Source organism: Panthera leo, chromosome B1, assembly GCF_018350215.1.
Source record: "Panthera leo isolate Ple1 chromosome B1, P.leo_Ple1_pat1.1, whole genome shotgun sequence".
Taxonomy (NCBI): domain Eukaryota; kingdom Metazoa; phylum Chordata; class Mammalia; order Carnivora; family Felidae; genus Panthera; species Panthera leo.
Genome location: NC_056682.1, coordinates 130,395,642 through 130,423,627, shown reverse-complemented (window position 1 = coordinate 130,423,627; position 27,986 = coordinate 130,395,642).

Below are 27,986 nucleotides of genomic sequence, written 5' to 3'. Positions count from 1 at the left end.
CTGACGGCTCAGAACGTGGAGCCTGCTTTGGATCCTGTGTCTCCCTCTCTCTCTGCCCCTACCTCGTTCATACTTTGTCTCTGTCTGTCCCTCAAAAATAAATAAACATTAAAAAATTTTAAAAATAAATTGTGTTTACAGTCGTTTGTTTATTCAAAATATTTCTAGAGGAACTTCTTCAGATGATGAATTAAAAAAAAAACAAAAACAAACCAAATATTTCTAGAAGACCTTCTAAGATACAGACTTTGTGAGCAAAATTGCCATAATTACTAGTACCATGGAGTTTACAGCTGAGTAGGAGAAAAAGAAATTTATTTAGTAATCAGACAATTAAATGTAACTGACATCATTCAAGTCTCTGCAAAATATTTCCCTAGAGAAATATTCCCCATCTCTGCTAATGGTGTGTGCTTCTCCCCCTGATAGTCTCTAGCACACTACCCTGTTACAATTTTCTCATAGCACTTATTTGCTGTTGACTTGTGTTTTTGTTTATGTATTACATATATCCCACTAGAATAGAAGCTCTTGATAGCAGGCATCTTTTCTGACTAATTGACTGTTGTTCCCCAGTGGCTGGAATCATGCCTGCTTCTTTTATAATTTAGTCATTCAATAAATATTTGTTAAAAGAAGAGAGGAAGGAAGAAGGGCTTCTGAGGAGAAGTATAGAGTACTAGGAGTACGTATTTTATCTGACAGGAGATCAGAGATATTTGAGGAAGTTATACTTGAATTGCAAATCTGAAGAATGAATGAGGTCCTAAAGGAGTAGAGTGTGTGTGTGTGTGTGTGTGTGTGTGTGTGTGTGTGTTTGGTGGGGCAGGGGGCAGCAGGGAGTTTCAAGAACTGGCAGGAAGAGTATTCAAAGGCCTGTGGTAGGACAGGACCTGCCAAATATGAAGACAGGAAAGAAGGCCAACGGGGCAATTTAAGTGTAACATGTGGTGGGAGAAGTAGGTTGGGCCAAGAGCCTTGCAGCAATTTTGACTTCACTTGAAGATGGATGAGCCATTCAAGTATTTTAACCAAAAAGGAAGTATAATGGTGTTTGCATGTGATGTGCAGAAAAAGAGAAAAGAGACAGTGGATGCAGAGATCCCAGTTCGGAGTCTCTGCAATGGTCTAGAAATTAGGTTGAAGGGGAGTTGGATGACCTTTAATGGTGGTAATAAGAAAAGTTGTTGAAATCATGAGCTCCTTAGAAGAGAAAACTATTCAGAGCCTGGGGTAGAGGGAAAACGAAAGGCAGAGAATATGAGGATGGAAGGGGTGGCTCCAGGTGTCTGGCCTGAACAGTAGAACGGACAGTAATGCCATCTCCGATAGGGATCACGGCAGAGGAGCAGGGAGGGGCTGGCTTGTACCTCCAGCCACCTCCCCCCCCCCCCCCCCGCCCCGCCGCCTTTCAAAGAAGAGTTTCAAAGAAGGAAGAAGGAAAACTGGAAATGGGTAAATATTGGACTAAGTACATCCAGCACCTAAAACATGAAAGTAGAATTGGATCTCATTTTGTAATATGAAAAGGACTACAAAACCCACAGCACAAAGGAGGTCTGTGTCTTTTCTTTTGATGTGCCTGTGTAGTGAAACTGCAATTAGTGGTAATAGGAGTTGCATGTGTAGCTCAAAGGGACTTGATGCAAGTTTGCAGCAGGGTACAAAATGGTACAACAAAATGGTAAAACCCAGTTCTGATTACCAACATTTAATTTTACTGTCTCCTTTAGATAGCATAACTTTTCCATTATCAGAATCCCTCCAACCCATTACATCACAAATGCAATTATAAATACACTATAAATTAATCCAAGCTGATAAAATCAAATGCAGCAAATTGATTCGAAGTGAAGGAGGGGGTTGGAAAGTAAATGGTGGTCAAGTTTCATATGAAATATTACCTCTCTTATTCTTATGGTTCCAAAGGAGGATACATGATTACCCTTCAGACAAATATTCTGTTCTGATATAGAAGCTTTTTTTTTTAGGTTCTGATTTTAATATGCTAGATTTTTCTCAGGCAATAAGCAATCCCTTAAATTTTGCAAACTGGCATTCATTCATCTGTTCTATAATGGTTTCTGCAGTATTTTCCTAGAATTAACCTGCTTTTAACACTCTTGCTTAGCTTTGTGTAAAATTTGCATACGTGCAAACAGGCATTGAACACAGTTGAAGATTTGTAATCATTTAAATTGGTATGCATATCATATGTGTATATAATAGATGTATAAATATGTTACTAAACCAGATGGTTCTCCACACTGAGAATTTATTTATATACACACAATATCAAAGTACACAAATAAAGCTTTTTAGTTATAAGCAAATTTGTTAAGCATATCACAGTATTTATCCTATTTCTCTTCTTTAAAAAGTATTTGATCATTTTACATTTTAAGTTAAATTTCCTTCATTGATTCAGTTTCTATTCTCTTTTACATTTTATATATTTTTTAAAGTTTATTTTAAGAGACAGAGAGAGCACAAGTAGGGGAGGGGCAGAGAAAGAGGGAGAGAGAGAAGCCTAAGCAGGCTCTGAACTGTCAGTGCAAAGCCCAATGTGGGGCTCCATCTCAAGAACCGTGAGATCATGACATGAGCCAAAATCAAGAGTTGGACGTTTAGCCAACTGAGCCACCTAGCTGCCCCTCTCTTCTGTATTTTAATGCCTATTTTTCTGTCACAGAATAAAGTAATAAATTTATTTTCATAATCTACAAGATTTTTCTGTTCATTATATAGTACACAATAAACTTTAATTCATATTAATAATTTTCCCAAGAATATCATGGTAAAAATGGGCATTAACTCAAACATTGCATCTCCTTTATTCCCCTCTAACTTATTAAGAAACTATTTGCTTAAATATTCAAAGTAGAGTCACAAATTTACTCACACCACAATTTAAACTTCAGGCAAAAATGCAGTCCCTTTATTTTGTGTACTATCAGCCTGAACTTAAAATCCCTAACTTTCTGGGTGGCAGGAGGAACGTTTTATTCAACTGTTTTTAAATTTCAGCAAAAATTTAATAGTCTATGTCATGAGTACACTCTTTAGATAAAAATTCTCAGGTTTTCAGTCACTCAGCTGACCTCCTCCCACCTCTCTAAGACAGCACTTCATAAAAAGAGAAAATGGTGCTCAGACCTGCTGTGGTTTCTGGGTTCTGCTCTGCTGCTGTGTACCTGATGGCTGTGTAACATGTTGTTGAATGTTTTTGTCAGTGATCATGAAGACAGGCTCCCATCTCCTTCTCAGTCTTTACAAAATAGTAGCCAGCTAAAATCCTTAACTTTTTGGTGAGTAAGTGTGTAGAAAGACGAGATCCTGAAGGTAGAAGCTGCATGAAAACGGAGAGGTGTGATAGATGGAAACTGCCAACTTTCCGCTACCAAATCTGCAAATCTGCCTTCATCCACACCTGGCTTTTTTCATACTGTTGTTTCAATGCAGCATATATTAGAATCACCCGGAGGGCTTGTTAAACCCCAGATTTCTGAGTCCCAACCTAGAATTTCTGATTCAGAGAGTCTTGAATGGGGCCTGATATAATTTACATGGCTGACATTCTCAAGTGATGCTAATGCTGCTGGTCTAGGCAAGTGATCATGCACAAAAAGCCAGTTTAACAAGGCAAACTTAAAAAAAATTTTTTTGTTTTAATGTTTATTTATTTTTGAGAGATAGAGAAACAGAGTGTGAGCAGGGGAGGGGCAGAGAGAAAGAGAGAGACACAGAATCCGAAACAGGCTCCAGGCTCTGAGCTGTCAGCACAGAGATTGACTCAGGGCTCCAATCCATAGTGGGCGAGATCATGACCTGAGCCAAAGTCTGAAGTCACTTAACTGACTGAGCCACCCATGTGTCCCTAACAAGGCAAACTTAAAAAACAAAAAAAAAGTTTCTTTACACTAAAAACCGTATTGAGAAAAATGTGCAAAATATTCAAATGGTAATTACATGTCTTTCTCTTGGTGTTTGCATTTTGTAAGAGATATCATGTAAAGTGACATAGGTACCTGTCACTGTCAAAGTTAAATCAAGGGGAAATGTATAGGTCAATTGCTTTTAATATCCTATTGAATTTAGGGTACAGTCTTTGGTGAGAATATTATTCTTTGTTATCAGTTTCTTTAATGAAATTTTCTTGTTATGCTATTTATCCTTTTTTTTTTCTCCAACCATTATATGTCTCCTGAACTGTGGTTTGGCTGTTTGAAAACTGGAATAAAGATAGGTTACATAGAGCTGAAATTCTCCAAGAATCCATCAAATAATTTAAACTATATTTCACAATAATTTAATGATATTATCAAGTATATACAACCCAAATTGAAATACTTAACTTCTAATCACAGCTTCACTTGAAATTGATAAACAGGGGTGCCTGGGTGGCTCAGTCGGTTGAGCATCTGACTTTGGCTCAGGTGATGATCTCATGGTTCATGAGTTCGAGCCCCGCATTAGGATCGCCACTGTCGGCACAGTGCCAGCTTCTGATCCCCTGTCCCCCTCTCTTTCCCTCCCCTGCTCATTCTCTCTCTCTCAAAAATAAATAAACATTAAAAAAAGAAAATGGTAAACAAACTTGGTTTATGTCAATACTTCACACTCTATGATTTGGAAACATTATTTTCTAAAAAGTTTTTTTTTCCAACTTTGTCTCTTCAGGTACTTGATCAAAAAGTTTTGGAGAATCCTCCACAATTATTTTCTAGAGAATGACAGCATACATCAATCTAAAAATTACTGTGAACAGTCTACAGTGAATAAATTCAATTAATGTATTCACTCACAAATTTTGAATCCCTGATTTAGAAAGTACATTTTGTATTTGGAAAGCTCTCAACCTCTATGGAGTCTAACCTGGGAATTGACATCAAAACAGAAAGTGAAAAAATGTGTTTGTATTTCATATTGGTATATATATTTGCTTGAATATGTTGCCAACTGCACTAAACTTTAGCATGAAGAGTATTAAGCCCCTGGCAAGATTTCATTCAGGTGACAGTGTTTCTTTCTTTTTCTTTTTAAATTTTTTTAATGTTTATTTATTTTTGAGGAGAGACAGAGCGTGAGTAGGAGAGGGGCAGAGAGAGAGCAAAACACAGAATCCAAAGCAGGCTCCAGGCACCGAGCTGTCAGCACAAAGCCCCATGCAGGGCTCAAACCCACAAGCTGGGAAATCATGACCTGAGCCAAAGTTGCACATTTAACTGACTGAGCCACCCAGGTGCCCCAGGTGACAGTGTTTGTAAATTTACTCCTTTGATTGTTATGTCAAGCATATTAAACAAATGAAGGACCAATTGCTGAAAAATTAGTCACAGTTCATTAAGTTCAGGATTAAACACATTGAGTAATTCAGAAACAATGGAATTTTTATACTAGGATGAAAAATTAAGAAATTTGCTATATTAAGTGAAGTATCCATGCCTTTATATTCTTGGCAGAAAACAGGTAAACTTTAAACCAGTAATATTTTATAAACATAGATAACTGATTTAGTGTTTGAAATTTATTTTTTAAATGAACTCAGTTTATTCATATACTATACTAGTATATTGTGGAATAAGCTTTATAAGAAATGAAGGGATTGTATGAAATAAAGTCAAGGTCAGGAGCACCTGGGGGCTCAGTCAGTCAAGCATCCAACTCTTGATTTCAGCTCAGGTCATGATCTCATGGTTCATGAGTTCAAGCCCCGCATCAAGCTCTGCCCTGACAGTGTGGAGCCTGCTTGTGATTCTTTCTCCCTCTCTCTCTCTGCCCCTCCCCTACTTGTGCACTATCTCTCCCTCTAAAAATAAATAAATAAGCTTAAAAAAAATTTTTTTAAATAATGACAAGTCAGATAAAGAAAGGATTTGATCATAAAGTTTTTCAGGCAATGTGTTATAACTTTCTACAGAAAAAACAAAAAATGCACTAAACATCTCTTTAGGTTATTTCATGTGCTTTAGATTGTTTCTATGTGCTTTTCATATAAAAATATGCCAGAAGCTCATTTTCATTTAAAAAGAAATGGTTGCATTAGATGTGACAAACTTTTAAGATCTGATATCATTTTTTAGGCACCTGGAGTCCGTTGATTGAATGGCAAGAAAATGCACTACCTTCTCTTTTATTTTAATAGCCAAATACTAAACTTCATTGGGAAGTTGCCCTATATCTCTCAGTTCTATTAGAACAAATAAATGTCATCTTTAGGTGACAATATTTTGAGAATCCACTTAATATCTATGCCAGTGATGGAGTGCTACTTATGCTTGAGTTCTGCAACTAATGATAAGATAAAAATCAAAACTTGTTTTTATGTAGGTGTTAGATGTCTTTTAGACAGTTAGTGATTACTTCCAGGTATCACTGAGGCACAGTGAGCTGAAGATTCTCTTGACCCATATTCTCACACAACTTACACTCCCTCCTCTACACTCTAAAAGGCCCAAATTATTCCAGGAAGGTTGGGATCTTTGTGGAACCTCTAATTACAATTTAGATGGAATCTGAACAAATTGATAAGACAAAGGGATGCAGGTAGAAAAGAAACCATAATCTGTATTACTGTATTTATTACTTTACTACAAGTTGGAGAATGTATTTAGCACAAGGACTGAATGAACTCCCTAGCTAAACTCCAAATTTGAACAGACCTAAGCACCTAGTTCTGGATAAGACTTATGGATTGGAAGTAGTGAGGAGAATCTGTGCTATCTACAGACACCTGCCTCCCAAAGGAAAAAATGGGATGAGCTTATTTAAGCAGAGCATGCTTAATTTAGTTTTCTCAGATTGACCAGCTAGGTGAATCTCACTCTTTCCTTTGGGACACAATGAATTCGGTTGTCTCAATGTGGAAAGAGACAGGAGGAGTGTGGATGGAGTATTCTCCCCTAACAATGTTATCTGAATGATATTCAGGGAGATAACTATGATGTCATTGAACATATATCAACTCCTGAAGCAAGGGACCCCGGTGAGAATTTGGTTCTACCACTGAGATGTTATTTCACCTTCAGGAAACCACCCAACCTCCAGTTTTATCATTTGTAAATTAATTACAAAATACCTACCTTTTAAAGTTATTTTAAAGGTTAAAACAAATAATGCATATCAAAATGTATGGAATGGGGAAAAGAGAAAATATTATTATATTATTAAATGGTATAGGTCAGTCAAGAGTTATTGAGCACTGTGCTAAGGATTGGAAATGTAAAGATGAGTAAGATACAGTCTCTGACCTTGAGTCTCATGTAAAAAACAAAAATATGAACAGACCATTTCAGGGAAAAGGGCAAGAATGAGAAATAGCCCGAATACTTATGGGTGCATTGAGGTATTATTCATTAAAAGCTCATTGGAATATTTAAGTTACAAATTTTAATATAGATCATATGAATCCATAGAATAAAGAGCAACTAAGCTTTATGCCCTTGGCTTTCTTTCTATACTTACTTGCTCCTCTGACATTTATATGAACATAAATTCTATGAGGCAAACATTGTACTATCTAGGTCATGTCATGTGGTGGTAACACTGGATTTATCAACATCAGGCTGCATATTGTGAAAACCTAGGAAGCAAGTCACAAGATCAGCAAGCTTATGGAATAAGATTATCATCTAAGATAAAAGCCGAAGCCAAAAGGTTGCTCCCAGTGCAATAAGAGCTTCAAAAAATGCAAAAGGAGGGGTGCCTGGCTGGCCCAGTTGGTAGAGCATGTGACTCGTGATCTTTGGGGTCATGAGTTCAAGCCATACATTGATCATAGAGCTTACTTGAAAGATAAATAAATAAGCCTTAAAAAATGCAAAAGGAAAAATTTATGCAATAGTCCAGGGGCAAAACCAAATAGGGATTAAAAATCACACACAAAAAAGATACAGGAATTATAGATTTATACAGAAGAAAGTTAGTTTATTGAACTGAGATAGTCCAATCCCTCTCACTTCCTAAACAGAGGCAGGTGTCATATACAGGCAGCTGAAAATACTCTTTGGCTTACTGTTTGCAAAATTCTCTTATTTTCAAAAAGTGTAATAAAATACACATAACATAAAGTTTACCATTTTAACCATTTTAAAGAGTACAATTTGGTGACATTAAATACATTCACGATGTCATGCAACAATTACCACTAACCATTTTTAGAATTTTTCATTATATCAAACAGAAAGTCTGTGTCCATTAAATAATTCCCTGTTCTTCCCTTCCTTTATTCCCTAGTTACTTCTATTCTACTTTTCTCTATGCATTTGTCTATTCTTTTTTTTTAAGTTTATCTATTTATTTTTGAGAGAGAGAGAGGGAGGAAGGGAGAGGCAGAAAGAAAATCCCAAGGAGGCTCCACACTATCAGCACAGAGCCCTACATGGGGCTTGAAGTCACTAACGGTGAGATCATGAGCTGAACTGAAATCAAGAGTCAGGACTCAACCGGCTGAGCCACCCAGGTGTCCCTGAATTTGTCTATTCTAAATACCTAACATAATGGAGTCATGTTTGTGTTTTGACTTATTTCATTTGGTGTAGTAGTTATGATATGCATATTGTAGCAGGGATCAGAATTTCATTCCTTTTTAAGGCTGAGTAAAATTCCATTGTATGGGTATATACCACTCTTTTAAAAAAAACACATTCATTTGGGGGTGTCTGGGTGGCTCAGTTCGTTAAGCATCCCACCCTTGATTTCAGCTCAGGTCATGATCTCACAGTTCATGATATCAAGCCCCACATTGGGCTCCATGCTAATAGAAGCGAGCCTGCTTGAGATCCTCTCTCTTTCCTTCTTTCTCTGTCCCTCCCCTTCGTGAATGTGCTTGTTCTCTCTCTCAAGATAAATAAAATACACTTTAAAATAAAGAAGCTGTTCTGTTTAAAAAAAAACAACAACAACATTTGGGGCCCCTGGGTGGCTCGGTCGGTTAATGCTCCGACTTCAGCTCAGGTCATGATCTCGTGGTTTGTGAGTTCGAGTCCTGTGTCGGGCTCTGTGCTGACAGCTGAGCCTGGAGCCTGCTTTGGATTCTGTGTTTCCCTCTCTCTCTGCCCCTCCCCCAGTCGTGCTCTTTCTCTCTCTGCCTCTCAAAAATAAATAAACGGTAAAAAAAAAAATTCATTTGTTGACAGACATTTTGGTTGTTTCCACCTCTGGGCTATTGTGAATAATGCTGCTTCTATGAACACTGGTGTACAAACACCCGCTGAGTGCTTGGTTTCATTTTTGGGGGGAATGCACTCAGAAGTGGAACAGCTGAATTATATGGCAACTATGTTTAATTTGGGGGGGAAATACCAGAATGTTTTTCACCATAGCTGTACTACTCTACATTCCCATCAGGAATGCATGAGAGTTGCAATTTCTCCACATCCTCCTTATCACTTGTTATTTCTCTTTCTGTTTGTTTCTTTGTTTATTAATTACAGCCATTCCAATGGATGTGAAGTGATAGCTCATTATGGTTTTGATTTGCATTTCCCTAATGACTAACATTACTGAGCATCTTTTCATGTGCTTATTGGCCATTTGTATATCTTCCTTGGAGAAATGTCTATTCAAATTCCTTGCCTATTTTTGAATTGGGTTGTTTGTTTTGTTGTTGTTGTTGTTGTTGTTGTTGTTGTTGTTGAAGTATAGGAGTTCTTTCTATATTCTGAATTCCCATCCCTGTCAGTTATAGGATTTGCAAATATTTTCCTCATTCTATAGATTATCTTCTCACTCTCTTCATAGTGTCCTTTGATGCACAACTGTTTTAATTTGGATGAAGTCCAACTGATCTATTATTTCTGTTGTTGCCTGTACGTTTGGTGTCATATCCAAGAAATCATTGTCAGCCTACTTTTAAAAGAAAGAAAACAGTAAGTAGAAACTAGAATGATGCCCAATTAGCTTTCGCAATATTATTCATTATTTTTATCTTTCACTTTACTAAGTAAAATTTTTTAAATGATATGGAGAAAAATCACTAAACTTAGCTAAATGTATTTTTGTTATTGCATGTGGAATTGTTATTAAAACTATCAAAATCTCTAATAAAAATATACCTAACATTGTCACTGTGCTATTCCAAATAAAAAAGACAAACTCTTTCTTCCCATTGCAAACTTGAAAAATAATATTTTTTATGATATTCATGAAATGCTATAGTGCTTAGTTTGTAGTGATACATGAAAATGACTGATTTTATTACTGATGGGGAAAATTGGCAAATATCTTGTGTTTCTTCTCAAATCTCAGCGTAATTTAAAGGTTAATTGTGCATCACAAACACAGAGTATTTATATTGGAGAGTTGCTTTCTTTATATTGCTATTGATCTAAATCCACATGAAGAAAAAAGGCATTAATTTGAGGGTAAGAGGTGTCAGAAATGATTCACAGATTTCATGGAGTGTCAGGAAGTGGACATCACTATTAGTAGCTTTTATGAATACTAAGGGTGAAATTCTGAAGGAACTAGGCTACAAAATAATCATTTCACAGAAGCAAATATTGACATAAAACAAATATGTCTTGTTCTTAAACGAATTGTAGAGATGAATCATGGAGATTATTCAGTTATCACTGCTATGAGCACCATGGTCTAACCAAAGCTGTCTTCCAAGGGTATTAAAGCCTCCTTTTGTGTTCTAAAAGAACTCTAAATTCCTGAAGGAAGAACCTGAAATAAGCTGGACTCACCCTCATAAACAGAATGCAAAAGTCGCCCATCTGTTATAGATGAATGACCTTCGTATTTACATACTCAAAAGTACCTGCTTAGAAAGCCATCTGGATAGTGTTACACTATTCTTGTTTGCCAGAATTTGTATTAAGAGGGCTAGAAGCCACCAATAAAAAACAACTCAGTTCAAATAGGAGATGTGGGGGAAAGGATATAGATTTGTATGTTTTTACCAACAAAATCAGAGCACATAACAAGAATGAATGTTTCAACATGAAAGAAAATTTTGATTGTACTGCTGCTGGTCATCATAATAGAAGTAAATATCTGATGCAACAATAGACACAGATAACAATGTTGAAATGTGGGATTTGGATGGCAGGGGAAGCAGAGGCATCCTTTATATAATTTTAAAAACCACCAATTTCAGGGGTACCTGGATGCCTTAGTGGGAAGAGTGTGTGACTCGATCTCGGGGTGGTGAGTTCAAGACCCATGTTGGATGTAGAGCTTACTAAAACAAACAAACAAACAAACAAGAAACCTTGAGAAAAACACATCGGTTTCAGTTCAAATACATAGTTGGATAGCACAAAAGAAAATATTTTTTAGAGTTCCTTCATTGATCTTCAAATGTATGCGATCTGAGTAAAGAAAATAGATTAAAACCAAATATATAGGAATCTTTATTATTTCTTTCTGCAACGTTACTGACAGTTGCTCCTTAGATGAAGAGCAAACTATTTCCTTTAACATTTTATTTCTCCAAAAATATCTCCCTCGTTCTCTATCAATTAATAGGAGCCCAGGTCACCTCATCCCAGCCTATTGCTGCCTTCCTCAGATACATCCAAGAAGTCGCCAAGTAATATGTACATTTTTCGTGAAAGCACCAACTTCCAAGCATTTTTCTTTTATAGTGTTTGTAATTGCGAGAATATTTTTCCCGGCACCTCAGCATGGTTGTGGATTTTATTGTATTCAAAATGACATCTAGTCCCAGTCATAATCTGACTTGCAGCAGGGCAGAGCAGGAGATGGATGGTATCCAAGGATGGTGATTATTCACAACTGCTGTGCTAAGAAACAATAAAGAAATACTTCTTCCACCACTCAAAACATGACACTTTGTTAACTCAAAATGATTTTGTGTTTTGAAACCGTTTCTTCTATATAAATTTGATTTTGGGGGCACCTGGGTGGCTCAGTCAGTTAATCGTCCAACTTCAGCTCAGGTCATGATCTCACAGCTCCTGAGTTGAAGCCCCGCATAGGGCTCTGTGCTGACAGCTCAGAGCCTGAAGCCTGCTTCGGATTCTGTGTCTCCCTCTCTCTGCCCCTCCTCTGCCGCTGCTCACACACTCTCTCTCTGTTCTCTCTCTCGCTTTTAAAAAATAAATAAATAAAAATAAACCTTATGTAAATATTATTTTCTGGTGGCTCATCAAATTTCAGTTTCTATAATATTTCCAAAATTCAGGTAGATAGCAGGGTACTAGCTTTGGACTTTCAAAAACAAAACAAAAAGAAAAGGTTAAAAAAATAGATACAAAGGAAATAAAATGACAGCTTAAATAAAAATTATAGTTTACTATTTGTAGAGAAATTAAAATTCTCCATGAGATATCCTTATACATGATACAAAAATATATAAATCACTGTCAAATACCACACACAAAAAAGTTCAGTGCGGTTAAGTACAACACTTCACATGTTCCATTTTTTTGACCTGTATTATCTCTAGACTGGGAAAATAGCAGCAATATCAACTTTATATGTGATCCAAGTAATATTCTGACACTTTGGGGGGTTAAGCCAAACCAGGGGGCTTATCAAAGTGTTGGAACACGTTACCTTAACATTGTCATTATGTGAAGGACCAGGACAAGTGTTAATCTACTTCATTAATGACTAATACTAAGCTGTGCAGGCATCGCATAACTGCACAATAATGTAAAAGGTCTTCCTGACTCAAAGGCATATTTATTCTGGGAGGGTTTGCATTTTTGGTTGAGGGGAGAGGGTTTGGTTGTTGGCCAGGTTGAGGTCACAGGGTAAGATTAGGTATTTGGAAGGAATGCACATCTTGTTTTCATTATCGAAAAGGTACAAAAACAAGCTTTAAAAAGACATGAAGACCAGAAAACAGACAGCTAGCTTGACTCCAACCCTCACCACCTACGTGTTTTCCCTTACCCATTCATTTTCAAGACAAAATCTTGGGAGTATTTTATGAAGTGTAATCATGCTTTATTCAAATATAATCTTTTTGTCCTTACCTTCTGGACAGAGGGGTGGTTGAGCCAGAGTTTGAGTTAAAGGTTTTTTCCTGAGTCTTTGGAAGTCATCCAAATTTGTTTGTCAGCTGCCAGTTTGTGGGCGTTTATCTAACGATGGGGTGGTCACAGCTGATTCTCATGTCACACGTGAAATCTATGATAAGCTGGAAAATCATTTAGTGTCTTGGGAAACTCACTAAATTTACAAAGGTATTAATCATTGCCTTGATATTGACTTCCATTTTAGTGTTTACCATGATAATATAGTTTATCAGTTAAAAATAAAAATTGGCAATGCTGGTGCTACTTTCGTAAAGTTCTTTGGTGCATATTATACTCTATGAAGTAGGTTTTTTTTTAAGCTTATTTATTTTTAGAGAGACAGTGCACAAAAGTGGGGAAGGGGCAGAAAGGAGAGAGAGAATCCAAAGAGAGAATCCCCTGACATGGGACTTAATCTCACAAACCATGAGATCATGACCTGAGCTAAAATCAAGAGTCATACACTTAATGAACTGAGCCAACCAGGCACCCCTCTATGAAGTAGTTTCAAAGATAGATATTTATCAATGGTCTTGATCATGTATTAGACAGAAATACTTTTTAGGATTAGCACTACAAAAAAAGTTATTTCTTTCAAAAGGCCAATTAGTAGTCTGGGATCTAAAAAAATGTTTTATTCCTAATTCAGCATTGCATATTTTATTCCTATCTGCCTTGAAAAGAGAGGATCTTGGAAGTTTTTGTGTTGGAATTTAGTATTTGCGTGCAAAAGCAATGTCCTCTATGTATCAAATATGGATGTTATTATTTTGAGGATATGTTTTAATATAAGGATAAAAATGTCATCACAAAACGTAGTATATCACAATAAAATGCATCTACTATCAAGTGTTCATTTTTTTCATCAATTCAACATTTATTTTGAATGTCTACCAAATTCCAGACACTCTTCTGCATGCTGGAATTTATAAACACTGAAAAACAAAAGAAAAAAAAAAGCCAAAATCCCTTCCCTTGTGATGAGACAACACTAAGAACGATAAATAAAATACATAGTATGTTAGTGATAAATGATCATTAAAGCAGAGGCAAGAGGGTAAGGAAAGTTACACATGGATAACAATCTCAGGGATCAGTGGTGATTCAAACAGGATGCATGGAATTCCTCACTGAAAAGGTGGAATCTGAGTAAGGACCAGGAGGAGGTAAGGGCACAAGGCTTGTGATTTCTAGAGGAGAAGCCTTCCAGACAGAGGGATACTCCAAGGACAAATGCCCTAAGGCAGTACTACACCTGGCATCAGCAGGGTGGAACAGAGTGAGCTAGAAGGAGAGCCAGGACGAGGAAGTCAGAGAAGTTAAAGAAGCCAGAGATGGCAAAACTTGTTCATCATCAGGAAACCACTGAAGGCATTTGAGCAGAGGAATAATATTACTTGATCTACATTTAACATGATTGCTCTATACACTTGGTTGTGAGTAAACTGCTCCAGACAGAGCAGGGAAACCAGTTAGAGTATTGCAATAATTAATAATATTTTATTAGGATATAAGATTTACACATATAAATTTAATAGAAAATAATGCGAAGAAGGATATAATTTTGCTGCTACATAATTATTCTTTTAATCATCTTTAATGGATTGCCAAGCACTATCAAAGTTGTTTCATATTTCTTTTCTTTCCGTAAGTTTACAACTTCTATTGGACTTTACTCTGTAGCAACCAGGAAAAAAAGGTCTCCAACTTCACAAAAAATGTTTGTTCACTTATTACTTTAACAAAAATGTATAAAGCACCAATATGTTCCAGGCATAAAGATAGTCACTAAAGATATGAAGATGAGGGGCGCCTGGGTGGCGCAGTCGGTTAAGCGTCCGACTTCAGCCAGGTCACGATCTCGCGGTCTGTGAGTTCGAGCCCCGCGTCAGGCTCTGAGCTGATGGCTCGGAGCCTGGAGCCTGTTTCCAATTCTGTGTCTCCATCTCTCTCTGCCCCTCCCCCGTTCATGCTCTGTCTCTCTCTGTCCCAAAAAAAATAAAAAAAAAAAAAAAAAAAAAAAAATGTTGAAAAAAAAAGATATGAAGATGAATAACAAGCAGCTTTTTTTTTAAATTCTTAAAGTCTCATGAGCAAAACAGAAATACGAAAAGATATATGTAATACATTTAGAAGCACAATGCCAGAGATATGTCCAGGGCACTGCTAAAGCGCAGTCAAGTGTATAGATAGTAAGGATACGTATTTTAGTCTTGTAAATCAGCATGAAGTTCCTGAGTATTGTCCCAAGTAGACTGTACTCTCCGCAAACTCTGATCCTTACACTTTTAGACATAAATAAAGCCATTGACCTAGGAAATAGTTTTCAGAGACATTAGAGAATTTAATTTTCTCTTGGATACCCAGTATTCATTTCACAATGTTTCAAACATATGAACCACTTCAAAATGTCTATTCACATATATTAAATTTCATTTTTTTCTTCTTGTCCTCATGTCATTACTACCACTTGTAAAAACGGAAAATTTTCACTAAAGTCTGTGTACATCCATCCATCAGTTTATCTCTGGAAATCATCCAATGTTGTCTTTATAATACCAGTAGGCTGCTTTCTCATAATGTGATAATTACAGCTGGTTCTTATGTCACTTATGAAAATCTATGAGGGACTGGAATATCATGCAATATATTGGAGGAAAAGAAATGACATTTGCAATTTCACTTATTAGTAGAGGTGTATTGGCTCACCAAAAAGAAGAAACACGGGACTAACATAATTTTTTTGTCTCTATCAGAGAAATGCCATAGACATAATGAGTTTGATTTCATCATGGTATTTGACAGATATCCCATGTGAATCTGGTTTGGCAATTGTATACAACTGTGTTAATAACAATCAATTTGCAGGGAAATAGTTTTAATTCTATGCCACAAAATGTTGATTTGATTTTATTTGGCTTCTCCATTCTTATAAGTAATATTTATTTATTTATTTTGTTTTATTGTCAAGTTAGCTAACATACAGTGTAGTCTTGCCGTCAAGAGTTGATTCCTGTAATTCATCACTTACATAAAATACTCAGTGCTCATCCCAACGAGTGCCCTCCTTAATGCCCATCACCCACCTTCCCCACCCCATCAACCCTCAGTTTGTTCTCACTTATGGTTTGCTTCCCTCACTATAACTTTTTTTTCCTTCCCTTCCTCTATGGCCTTCTGTTAAATAATATTTAAAAGAAGCTAATTCAAAATACATGCCACATACACCAACTGTTCAGTAATGCACATAGATGTGAAAAACATTATCAAATTAAAAATGATACAGGGGCCCCTGGGTAGCTCAGTTGGTTAAGCGTCTGACTTCAGTCAGGTCATGATCTTGTGGTTTGTGGGTCTGAGCCCCACGTCGGACTCTGTGCTGACAACTCAGAGCCTGGAGCCTGCTTCAGATTCTATCTGTCTGTCTGTCTGTCTCTCTCTCTCTCTCTGCCCCTCCCCCACTCAAATTCTGTCTCCCTCTCCCTCTCTCTCTCTCTCCTTCTCTCTCTCTCTCCAAAATAAATAAACATTAATTTTTTTTTTTAAATGATACAAAACTAGGAGCAAATCTTATCTAAATTAAAGTATCAGTTACCAAAATAATCATGATAGGTTTGAACAATAGGGGAAATTCTATAGAAATAAATTGTAAACTTCATTTGTAATTAATGGAAAAAGGAGGTGATAAGATTTCTAAGCTGAAATAGCTTGCTGTTCCTCATTTACTCTTCCTGATTTCTCATCAAAATTCTTCAAAAAAGTCACAAGAAACAAAGTGCTAATATCGTTGGGAACTAGTTATTTTAGTCAAGTTGTACCAGAATCCTGAAACACATTATCAGAAATGGCCATGAAGTTGGTCAGAAGAGAGTTCCAGTCACTCCATGGTGAACCTCTTTCTCAGGAACATATAGACATCAACATTACATATTCATTTAACACATATTTATTGGACAGTCATGATATTCTAAGAACAAGCTGAACTCTAGAGTTCAAAGGAGAGAAAGCACAGTTCTCATTGTCTAATGCAGAATATAAAAAATGATAACCAGAAATGTTAAGAGTATATTTAAGGATAGTACATGGTATCCACTGGAAGTCCTTCAAAGGGACATTGAACCAAGCTTAGAAGAGTCAGAGGGATGCTTCTGGGATACATGATCTGAAACAAAATTGGGAGCTAGCCAAAAGGTGCCGCTGAACAGTGGTACAGTGTAGTGTAGTAAAATCAGATGAGATGATGGGGAAAGTTGGTGACGAAGTTTAAAGCTTGAGTGAGCAGCATGTGCAAAAGCTTGGAAAAAAGAGAAGGACTAGACGTAGTTGGAAGAATTATCAGTAGGATTATGAGGGTGGAATAGAGACCACTGGGACAGTAATGAACAATGAGGCTAGGGTAACAATCAGAGGCCAACTCTAAAGGTGTTCTATGCCATCCCAAGAAATTTGGACTTTACATTTTATTTTGATATGAAGCCTTTAGAGGGTTTTAATCAGGCTTGACATAATGAGATTTGCATCTTATTTTATTTTTAATATAATTTATTGTCAAATTGGATTACATACAACACCCAGTGCTCATCCCAACAAGTGCCCTCCTCATTGCTAAGAGTGGAGGGTGGATTGGAGTGGGGGCAGACTGGTGTGAGAGAGACTAGTTAGGAGGATATGGAAATTCATGCTAGCAGTAATGGTGGCCTGAGCTAAGGTAATGTAGAGAAATGAAAAGCAACAAAATACTGTAAAACCTTGGTTTGTGAGCATAATTTATTCCAGAGACAGGCTTGTAATCTAAAGCACTTGTATATCAAAGGGAATTTCAAGAACTATTGCCTCAGTTGTGATCATGTGGCATTTGGCAACACATTCTACTAATATTGCAAGACGTCACTTCTTTATCAAGTTCAAATTTATTAGAAATGTTTGCTCGTCTTGCGGAACACTCACAGACCAAGTTAATAGCAATCCAACGTTTTACTGTATATTAAAAAGATATTAAATAGAAATGACAATATTCAGAGAAAATACATTAAAAAGAAAATAACTAGATCTTGGCAATCAATTCTTATAGGATCTCAGGAAGGATTTGCTAAAATGGTATCAAGACCTTGATGTAGACAGATGAATAGACTACATCAACCTTTCAAATCAGGAAAAGTGTATTTGGAGAATGAAGGGGAGAAATCGCAAATTAAGTTTCAGATATATTCAGTGAAAATTCCTGAGGACAAGTAGAGACCTCCTCTAGTAAATTACAAATCTGGGTCTGTAATGAAGAAATGGTGTGGGGTGAAAATTAAATCTCTGGAAATGGATGAAATCATCCAGGCTGAGCTGGAAAAGAGATGAGAAAAAGGCTGAAAGTAACACCTTGGAAAACATTTTAGGATAAAACAGGATATTAAGCTTACATTGAGACTGAATCAGAGTAGCCAGAGAGGTAAATATAAGTCAGATGATGACAGGAAAGAAACAAAAGATTTCAAAGAATGGTATAAAGTAATAATTTATGATGAATGAGTTAATATTTGGGAAACACATAGAATAATGCCCGACCCATGGTGATTCTCTATAAAACACATTGAATGCTATTGAAAAATTAAGTTTATGTAACTAAAATGTCCCTCACCACCACCAACCTGGCAATACAAGTAGAGACAACTTAGCAATGATACCATGTTTCTTCATTTCATGGGCATCTGGAAATACTTTTTGGGAATACAGGTTTTGGAATGCCCCTCTCAAGTAGTCCTCGTATCTTTTAGCTCCCATAACTTTGAGGCGTATTCCCTTGTCAGTCACTCCTACTTTGGCTCCCTCTTAACAAGGATTTTTACATAGGCAGTTACCTCACTATCACCACTATTAAGTAGGGCAGCTGTGTGAATCCAGTACTCATTTCCAAATGGTCACAGGTGTACTAGTCCTTGAAATGTTAAAGTATTGTTTGAACTCACTGAGAAAGATGGCTGTTTTCTCGGTGAGTTCTGGGACTCAGATGGCTGGGACTTAGCTAGAAAGAGGAAGCTGATGTTAAGTTCATAACATCACTGAATGAAAGCAGGTGACTAGAGACTGACAGGCAACGGTGATGAGGGATACAGAATTGCAAAGACTAAGAGCAGGAATATCAGTGGCATAGCAGGTTTGGCATAAGGGAGAAGGCAAATTATCTGGAAACCATACTGTGAATGAAGAAGAGGATAAGATGACTTCCACTCCCAACACTGAGGTGTGTAGAGCATGCAGGAATAATCATCAGTCGAGAGAATGCCTCCAGGAATGAGCCAGACTTTAGTGAAGATAGGAGTAAACTATGCTACAAGAGACATAGCATGCAGGGGAATTCACTTACTATAGAAAAACACACACAAAGGGGTGTAGGAAAAACAAAACAAAAAAAACAGTGAAAGGATGGACTAGGGATAAGAACAGAACTTTGTGAGGGCACCTGACTGGCTCAGTTGGCAGAGCATGCAATTCTCGATCTTGGGTTGTGAGTTCAAAATGCACATTGGGTGTAGAAGTTACTTAAGAAATAAATAAGAATACTCAAAACTTCTTAAGATAAATAAACAACAGACCATTTGTGGTTGGAACTAAGAGAAGGTGAGCATCTAGGGGAGCTCACCCAGGAAGAAAGTGGGCCAGCGTCTTAATTTTGCGCCCAAGGGAGACAAGGACAAAATGGGCAATGACAACCTCTCCCTTCCTCAAATTATATTTTCTGAGATTGGTAGACATTCTGCACCCTCTTAGGACCTCCCAGGTTGTAAAGCTAGGATTGTTTCCCTTGTCCATCCATAGTTACAATCGGGCAAGATAATACCAAGAGGCTCCAAACAGATCATCTCAGGGTCACACATGTTCCTTTTGCAGAGTGGTCCATTATCTCTTGTGGGTCAGCATCATTACTCTTGCCAAGATGGTAACCATCTCAAATAAAATTAGTTACCTTGCACTTTCCATCTTAGAGTATGTTCCCTGCTTACTCAGGTACTTCCTACAGAGAATGACAACAAGTTTTAACCTATTTTATTCAATTTTATTTTCAACTTTTTTGGCATTTTTCCAGAGCAGAGTTTCTCATCAACATTATTAACAGTTTGGGATGGATAATTCTTTGTTCTGGTGGTGAGTGGTCTTGTGCAATGTATGATGTTTAACAGAATCCCTTACCTCTACCAGAGGTGCTAGTAGCATGCAGCATGCTTTGAGTCTAATGACCAAAATGGCTCCCAGATATTGCCAAACATCCCCTGGGGAACAACACTGTTCCAGTTGAAAACCACTAGATGGAGAGCAAACCAGTCCTAGTCAACTCAGCATTAAAGTCATGGTTTTTTCAATAAGCTTACTAGATCTTCACACAAATATCCCTCTAGTCACTTGCTCTGGGAATCAGGCTTCTTAGTGAGGTATGCAAATTAGATGTTCTCTTTTACACCCTCTGATTCCCTGTCCCACGTGCATCAAGACAAGGAAGGTGATGTTAAGGCATTGCTGCCATGAAAACTTGAGTGGTTGATTCTATTCAAGAGCTGTATCTGAATTTTACAAGGCCTTTTACATCTAGGGTTTTGTTCAATCAATATATTGAGTACAATATAAGAAACCTGTCTTCCACTAAATCATTTTATAAGATTTACATTCATTTTTTATATTCCAGTTACCACAGGGGAAGTGAGACAAATTTAAGCATACAAAGGGATTATAAAACATGCTTCCCCCTGCTTCTGACCTTATGCCAACCATTTCTGGAATAATGGTGGGGAAAGGTAGACTCCCAAAGCCACAAAGCCTCACTGGCCTGGCAACAGTGACTCTTTCAGGGCTTTCTTCTATCCCCTGCTGATTTGCTCCACCCCTTGTCAGTCTGTTGATCTTACCTGATTCTCTGACAACTCAGTGCTCCAACTCCATTGTTAGGATATAGGGAGAAAAATGCTTATCTCAAATGCTTGGAAATTCAAACCTCTATCATATGGTAAAACCATTCCCACTGAGACAATTTGGTTTCCTAAGAGTTAACATTTTACCACTGTGTAAATGTTCTTAATTATAAGCTGCACACTGATTTGTTTGTATGTCATTTAGAATAAATGCTTAGATCATTCAGCTTTCAAATTTATCTCAAATTTCAAATATTCACATTAATTATAGGTAAAAACAAAAGGTGTTCATGTTATTATCAACAGCTTATCTTTTATATGTATGTCTTCCTAAATCAGATTGATTCTAAAAAATAATCCCTGAATTAAAAAAAAAAAAAAAGAAATTGGATGCTTTTCACAAACAGGAAGTAGAGTGCAATGATTTAGAGAATAAACTTTGAAAGCAGATCTGTATTCAGTTCCATTTACTAGCTGCAGGCCTTGAGCAAGTCATTTAAATTGTTTCCTCAGCTATAAGATGGAAATAACATCATACGCATTTCCATAGTTTATGTTCTGATTAAATAAAACAATGCATGTAAATTATTAACCATATTGCTTATCAAACAGTAAGCACTCAGTATTAGCTGTTTTTATTATAATGTAAGAATTAGTTATATAAGTCTATATGGAACAGAAATAAAAACTGAGCACTGGATACTTGAAAAATATGTATGATAAATGTACTTTGCTTTTTACTGACCTTAGTTTCTAAGTTGGGGAATTTTTGATGGTGAAACAAAGGTTTGGGTTCAGAGGTGGGAGAGTGAACCTTATATTGAAGTCTGGGGGATTATTTACACTCTTGGTTGAGGAATGGCCTCTGCCTTAATGTAGACCTGGCCCTGTTTAAAGTTTGAAGTGGGATATATCTTTCTTCAGTTTTCTTAAATATAATCCTTGCCTAAACTACTGAATAAATGAAAAGGATGGGGATGCAATTACTTTATGTAAAAGCAAGTGTTTCGTAGTTATATGTACAGATAATTTATAATAAAATCAGAAATACAGAAATAAAACAATAATCATATTGACTTAATATAATCTGTACTGGAAGATAAAATTAATTTCACCTAGAAGAGATGTGAGAAAAGTATAATTGATGTAATGACCTTCTTATTACTAACTTCAAATGAACCATAAATCAATGTTACATAGAAAAGTGGAAAGGTCTGGTAGGAGCAATGCTTTCTTCCCAAACAATAGCCATTTCAACAGAAATAAAAAACATGCATAATATGAAAATTCATATTTGATATGTCATATTCTGTATTTTAATATCTCCAAATTTAGATTTTCAAGTGTGATTCCTTATGTTTACTATCTGTTCAGTAGTTCTAAAAGCTATATTCATAGACAAAAATTTAAAGGAGGAAAAGAACATCATTGTGATAGTTGATAAGGCATCATAAAAATGTAGAAATAAATCTTGTCTTTCGTATTTTCATGGATGTTACCCTTGGCAGTCTTCAGTATTGATTGCTGATCTTGATATGTGTCCCAAATTTTTTATAAAGGCAGAGACCCGGCAATGGTTTTGGTTTAGGAATAAGGGCTGACTAGATCCACCCCAGATCAGAATCTTTAAGAGAGGAGCAGGCCCAATTTTTCAATTCCATTGTAGAATCTGAAGTGAGGAAGTTAACATCTCTCTTTATAGTGGTGTAATTCTGGTGGCAAGAGACTGCTAGGTACTGAAATTTGACAGATTGAGTTCAACGTGGACGATCATAAGAACTGGAGAGCTCAGAGCAAGAGAGTGGAGAGGACTATTGAGGTGGTATGGTTGCCTCCTGAGATGGAGTATTGATGCCAAAATGGCTTTCTTGACACTCCATAAGTATGTCAGATCATAAAGAAGCCAGACTGAAAAAGAGATGAAACAATATTTGTTACTCAGAAACATTTTATGAAAGGTCATTTATTCAACTTCTCAAACTATGCATTTTTTTCAGTCATCTATTCAGTTGTATTCATTAACTCGCCGAATGCATCAAGCTCTCACTAGGTCCATGTAACAGATCTCTTGACTGCTTCAAATGGCTTAACCCTACACAAAGCACCAGTTGATTCAATAGTTAGCATCACAGATCAATTCTTTCCTCCAGGTTTTCCCAAAGGTTTTACAATTGCTATAGTGCCAGCAAGGGAATTATATTTGCTCAAAACTCCCAGCATTTTCCTAAGGGATTTTGGCTTCTTAGTATGATTTAAGAGGGTATTGCTGTAGATTCTCTGATTTCCAGAATTCATATGAAAGAGCGCAGGAGTACCTTTAGTGAACAGATAAGATTCTTCACAAATCTAGATGACATTTTTTTCCAGGGGCATTAAATCGGAGTTCTCATTAGAAGGAAAGTTAGGCTAGGGCATAATGTAGGACCAATAGAGGACCAGAAAGAGTGGGATTAACATCAAGGCTAGTCTGTGACTTTCCTACCATGAAATATATGAATGGATAATAGTAGGGAAGTATTATGTGTTCCAGGGACTGTTTGGTTATAAGACCTCTAGAAAATAACTAGCTGCAAATTCTCCTGTTCCTTTGACCAGGATCCTTAGTTTGCAGTGTGCTCAGCTCAAGTGAGTGATAAATTGTTTTTGTTGTTGTTGTTTGAGGGTAGGTCTCATTCCCTTACAATGTGGCTCTTCTTCAATATTTATAACTATTTAGAAAAAAGCAAGAGAGAATAAAAAGGAAATTAAAAGTAGAAAAGTGGGGGTACTATGATGTATTAAAGGGCCTTATAAAGAGATGCCTTGATAGTGATTGAGAGAGAGAGAGAGTTGGAGAGGGAGAGAGAAAGAGAGAAAAGGAGTGAGGCAGAGAGAGAGGGAGAGAGGATGTCAAGAAGAACAAGAAAACAAAGAAACATTGGGTGATAGCGAATGGGCCTGACAGTGAGGGATGGGGAAACCAACTGAGTTCTGAAAAGCACTTTTATCTGCTTTGAATTCTCAAATTTTTCCATTCAATGTGCACAGCCTTACAGTTTTGCAAAATTTGTCAAGTTTGACAAATATTCCATACAAGGATGGGCAGGTACAGTAGTCAAGGTCACTTTTCCCTGCTCTATTCTGACTGCTGAAATGAGTTAGAATGCTGATAATAGAATAGAGCAGTTTCCAGGATTGACTGAAGGTCTACAATTACCACACTTTCTAAGAAAGCCCTCGTTTTCTGATGTTCAGACCAGTGACAAAGAGGTTATCTTTAAATTTATCCATTCCTAACTTAAAGGAAGACTGCCATTGAATGGAAAAGCAGGTTTTCTTTTTTTAATGTATATTTAGATTACTTTCCCATTTAATATTTATGCTATGCATACATCTTTCATAAATGGAATCGAAAACCTACATACAGAATCAAAAACCTTCATAAAAAGTATTCATAATACTATGAACACTCATCAAGCTATAAAAAAATTAGAAACACAGTATTTTTGGTTTAGCATTAATAAATTCCTCATAATAAACTCTTAGTTGCTAACAGTCATATAATGTATATCATTGGCCTTTGTACTTTTGTAAAACTTTAATAAATATTATCAATTGACAATGCTAAGAACCAACCTCCACTCCATCTTGGATGTTCTCCCTTTCCTCTGTCCTTACATTACCTAACTTAACCTTACTTGAGCCCCATCCAAGTTTAGCAGGGAAGAGGGATGCATCTTCTGATTTGAGTTTGTTTCTACAGATTACTTAACCTCTTTCAACTTCATTTTTTTCATTTATGAAACATAGGGAAAAATGTCTCTTATGCCTGGCTGGTATGAAGATTTAATGGAATAACATATGCTAGCTTCTTTCTAAATTAACCACCCTGTTTTAAAGAAAATATACTCCATCTACTGCTTCTCAATGTTTAGCTCTAGTATCTTTCCATGAAGCCTGGGAAAGGAGGTAAAAAAATTTCTAGAAAAAAATGATTCTTTTCCTTTAGAATACTGATGCTAGATTATAAATTTTGTACAGCAAATTCCAACTGACATAAAACAGAAAAAAACACTTAAATATACAATTTAAAAAGAAAGAAATGCAGAGATATTTATAGAAACTATTAATATTACTATTATTATTAATAGCTGTAATTCTCTTCCACTGAAGGCAAAAAGTGACTGAAACATAAATAATGGGCTCTTCCTCCACACTCCCCACATACACACATGCATCTTCACAGGGTGAGCTCAAACTCAGCCTTTGCATATGCCTTTGCAGGGGCAGAAAAATTTAACTTCTTTTCTTCTAACTTCTTTGGCTGGTCTAATAATTAAAATGATATGAAGACAGATTAACATAAGAAAAAAACAAAATTTTAAAAACTTCTAATCTAAGGGAAATAGAACCTAGGAGAACTGAGTGACTCCACAAAATGGCCAAAGCCATCACCTTACTTCATCAAAGACAAAAAATAACATTGGGGGTGGGGAGTCAGTTATGGGAGATTACCAGGAAAAGCACAATAAATAAGGATAATATTGTTATACAGATTTAATTCTAGCCTTCTTTGTTGATGAAAGTTTCTAGAGATTTACTTGGTCATCCCCCTCTTCCGGGTACAGTATTAGAGACATTCTTATACATGGAGATTTATCTTATCAAAAGAGTAGCTTTTACTCACCAATGTCTGCTATTTCTTAAAAATTTACCAGTTTAAAATAATCAATACGCCAAAGAGACATATTTTGAGGTGGCAAAAGCTGCTCCCTTTCAGTTCCTCCTTTGGAATTTCAAATAAGAAGTTTCACAATCCAGAAGCTAAGTTGACAGATTGCTCCATATCTCACTGAAGCAGTCTCAGTCTTGAGAAATCGGTCAGTTCAGTTTAACAGTTGTGTCTCATTTTAGGAAGCCGACCCAAAGTCAGGCTATATTGTGAAAGCAAGCCATCAGGGATTTAATAAGAGGCGTTTCTATAGACACAAAAGAAAAAACAAAAGTTAATGCTTGGAGCAAATTATAAACCCAGGGTCTGAGTCCTGAGAACTGCCAGTTGAGAATTCTAGATGTCAGCTTCAAAGCATCTTCAGGTGGAGTGAGAGCAGGCAGTGGCAGTCTGACAGATCTTCCTGGTTTGCAGTTTGAATGTCTCTGATGTCATGGAGCCTATCAGTCCACTTTGTCAGTGGTTCCTACAGCAAAAGTTTGTCTAACCATGAGCTACTCCAAGTCCTCTAACTTCAGTTTGCAGGGCTTCAGTAAAAGGCAATTTTCTCAGTGATTCCAAGTCAAAAGAGGGGAAGAAAATTGAAGTTTGGAGATTTGTAGGCATATGAGGAAACTGGAAGGATTTACAGATTAAAAAAGAAAAACAAAACTCAAAAACAATTAACATGAATAGAAATAACAGGACTAGAATCTGGTATCCACATAAGTTGATTACAGTTTCTACTGAAGCATGATTTTTCTCTCTACAGGCATCCCCATTTTTACTAAAGACAATTATAAGTAAAACTAAATTTTTGCAAAATTATTCTAGTCTCAATAAATTTGGCCTAAAGATAGATAGATAGGTAGAGAGAGAGGGAGAGGGAGAGAAAGAGAGAGAGAGAGATTAGATAGATTTGGCCTGATTATTTACAAAGGTACAGCAGATTGAGGCGCCTGGGTGGCTCAGTCAGTTAGGCGTCTGACTTAAGCTCAGGTCATGATCTCGAAGCTTGTGAGTTGGGCCCGCATCGGCTCTGTGCTGACAGCTCAGAGCCTGGAGCCTCTTCGGATTCTGTCTTTCACTCTCTCTCTGCCCCTCCCCCATTCACACTCTCTCCCTCAAAAATAAATAAACATTAAAAAAAAATTCAAAGGTACAGCAGATTAAATCTCTGTTACTGCAACTTTTCCCTAATGTTTATTTTTATTTTTGAGAGAGAGAGCAAAAACGGGAGGGGCAGAGAGAGAGAGGGGGACAGAGAGTCTGAAGCAGGCTCTGGACTGACAGGAGCGAGCCCAATGTGGGGCTCAATCTCAAGAACCGGGAGATCACAACCCAAGCTGAAGTTGGACACTCAACCAACTGAGTCACCCAGCCACCCCTGAAACTTTTCATTAAAAACTTCAGATAGGATTTTTAAAAGTCTGGGAAGCCAAGCCAAGGACTTGCTGTCAGACCAGCCTGAAATACTTACAAATTATAGTGACTTCCTCTCTTCTCAAGGCCCCCCAATATCTTAAGTTTCCTTCACCTGCCAGGAAGTGATGTTCCTTATTCACCCCGTAAGGTTTCTGGGAACCCCATAAGCAGGGTGCCTGGCTGTGTTTCCAAACGGCTTTATTGGCTCCATAAAGTCAATCTTAGTTCCTTAAAGCTGTCTAACATATCTGATTTTATGCACATCCTCAAATCTGACACTTCAGTCAAAGCCTTGAAAATATAACCAATTTGTGTCCTATTACAAGAACAGATTGTTATTGAACTTATGAAAATAACTAGATTGCCATGAAAATAAGAATAGTTGTTGAGAGTTTCTGAATTCGGGGGTTATCAGGTAGGGAAAAAAAGATAAATGCTTCATTTTTGTTCACAAAGATATATTTTACCAAATTGCTCTAAGTAATAGGTAGCTTAAGAGAAAAGAGAAAAATATTGCTTTTAAATCTTGAAAAAAAATATTTTTCAAACAATCAGCAACATTTCAATATATCATTTGCAAATATCTTCTCCCATTCTGTTGGTTCCCTTTTAGTTTTGTTGATTGTTTCCTTTGCTGTGCAGAAGCTTTTTATCTTGATGAGGCCCAACAGTTCATTTTTGCTTTTATTTCCCTTGCCTTCAGAGACGTGTCAAGTAAGAAGTTGCTGTGGCTGAGGTCAAAGAGGTTCTTCCCTGTTTTCCCCTCCAGGATTTTGATGGTTTCCTGTCTCACATTTGGGTCTTTCATCCATTTTGAGTTTATTCTTGTGTATGGTGTAAGAAGGTGGTACAGTTTCATTCTTTTGCATGTTGCTGTCCAGTTCTCCCAGCACCATTTGCTGAAGAGACTTTTTTCCATTGGATACTCTTTCCTGCTTTGTCAAAGATTAGTCAGCCATACATTTGTGGGCCCCATTCTGGGTT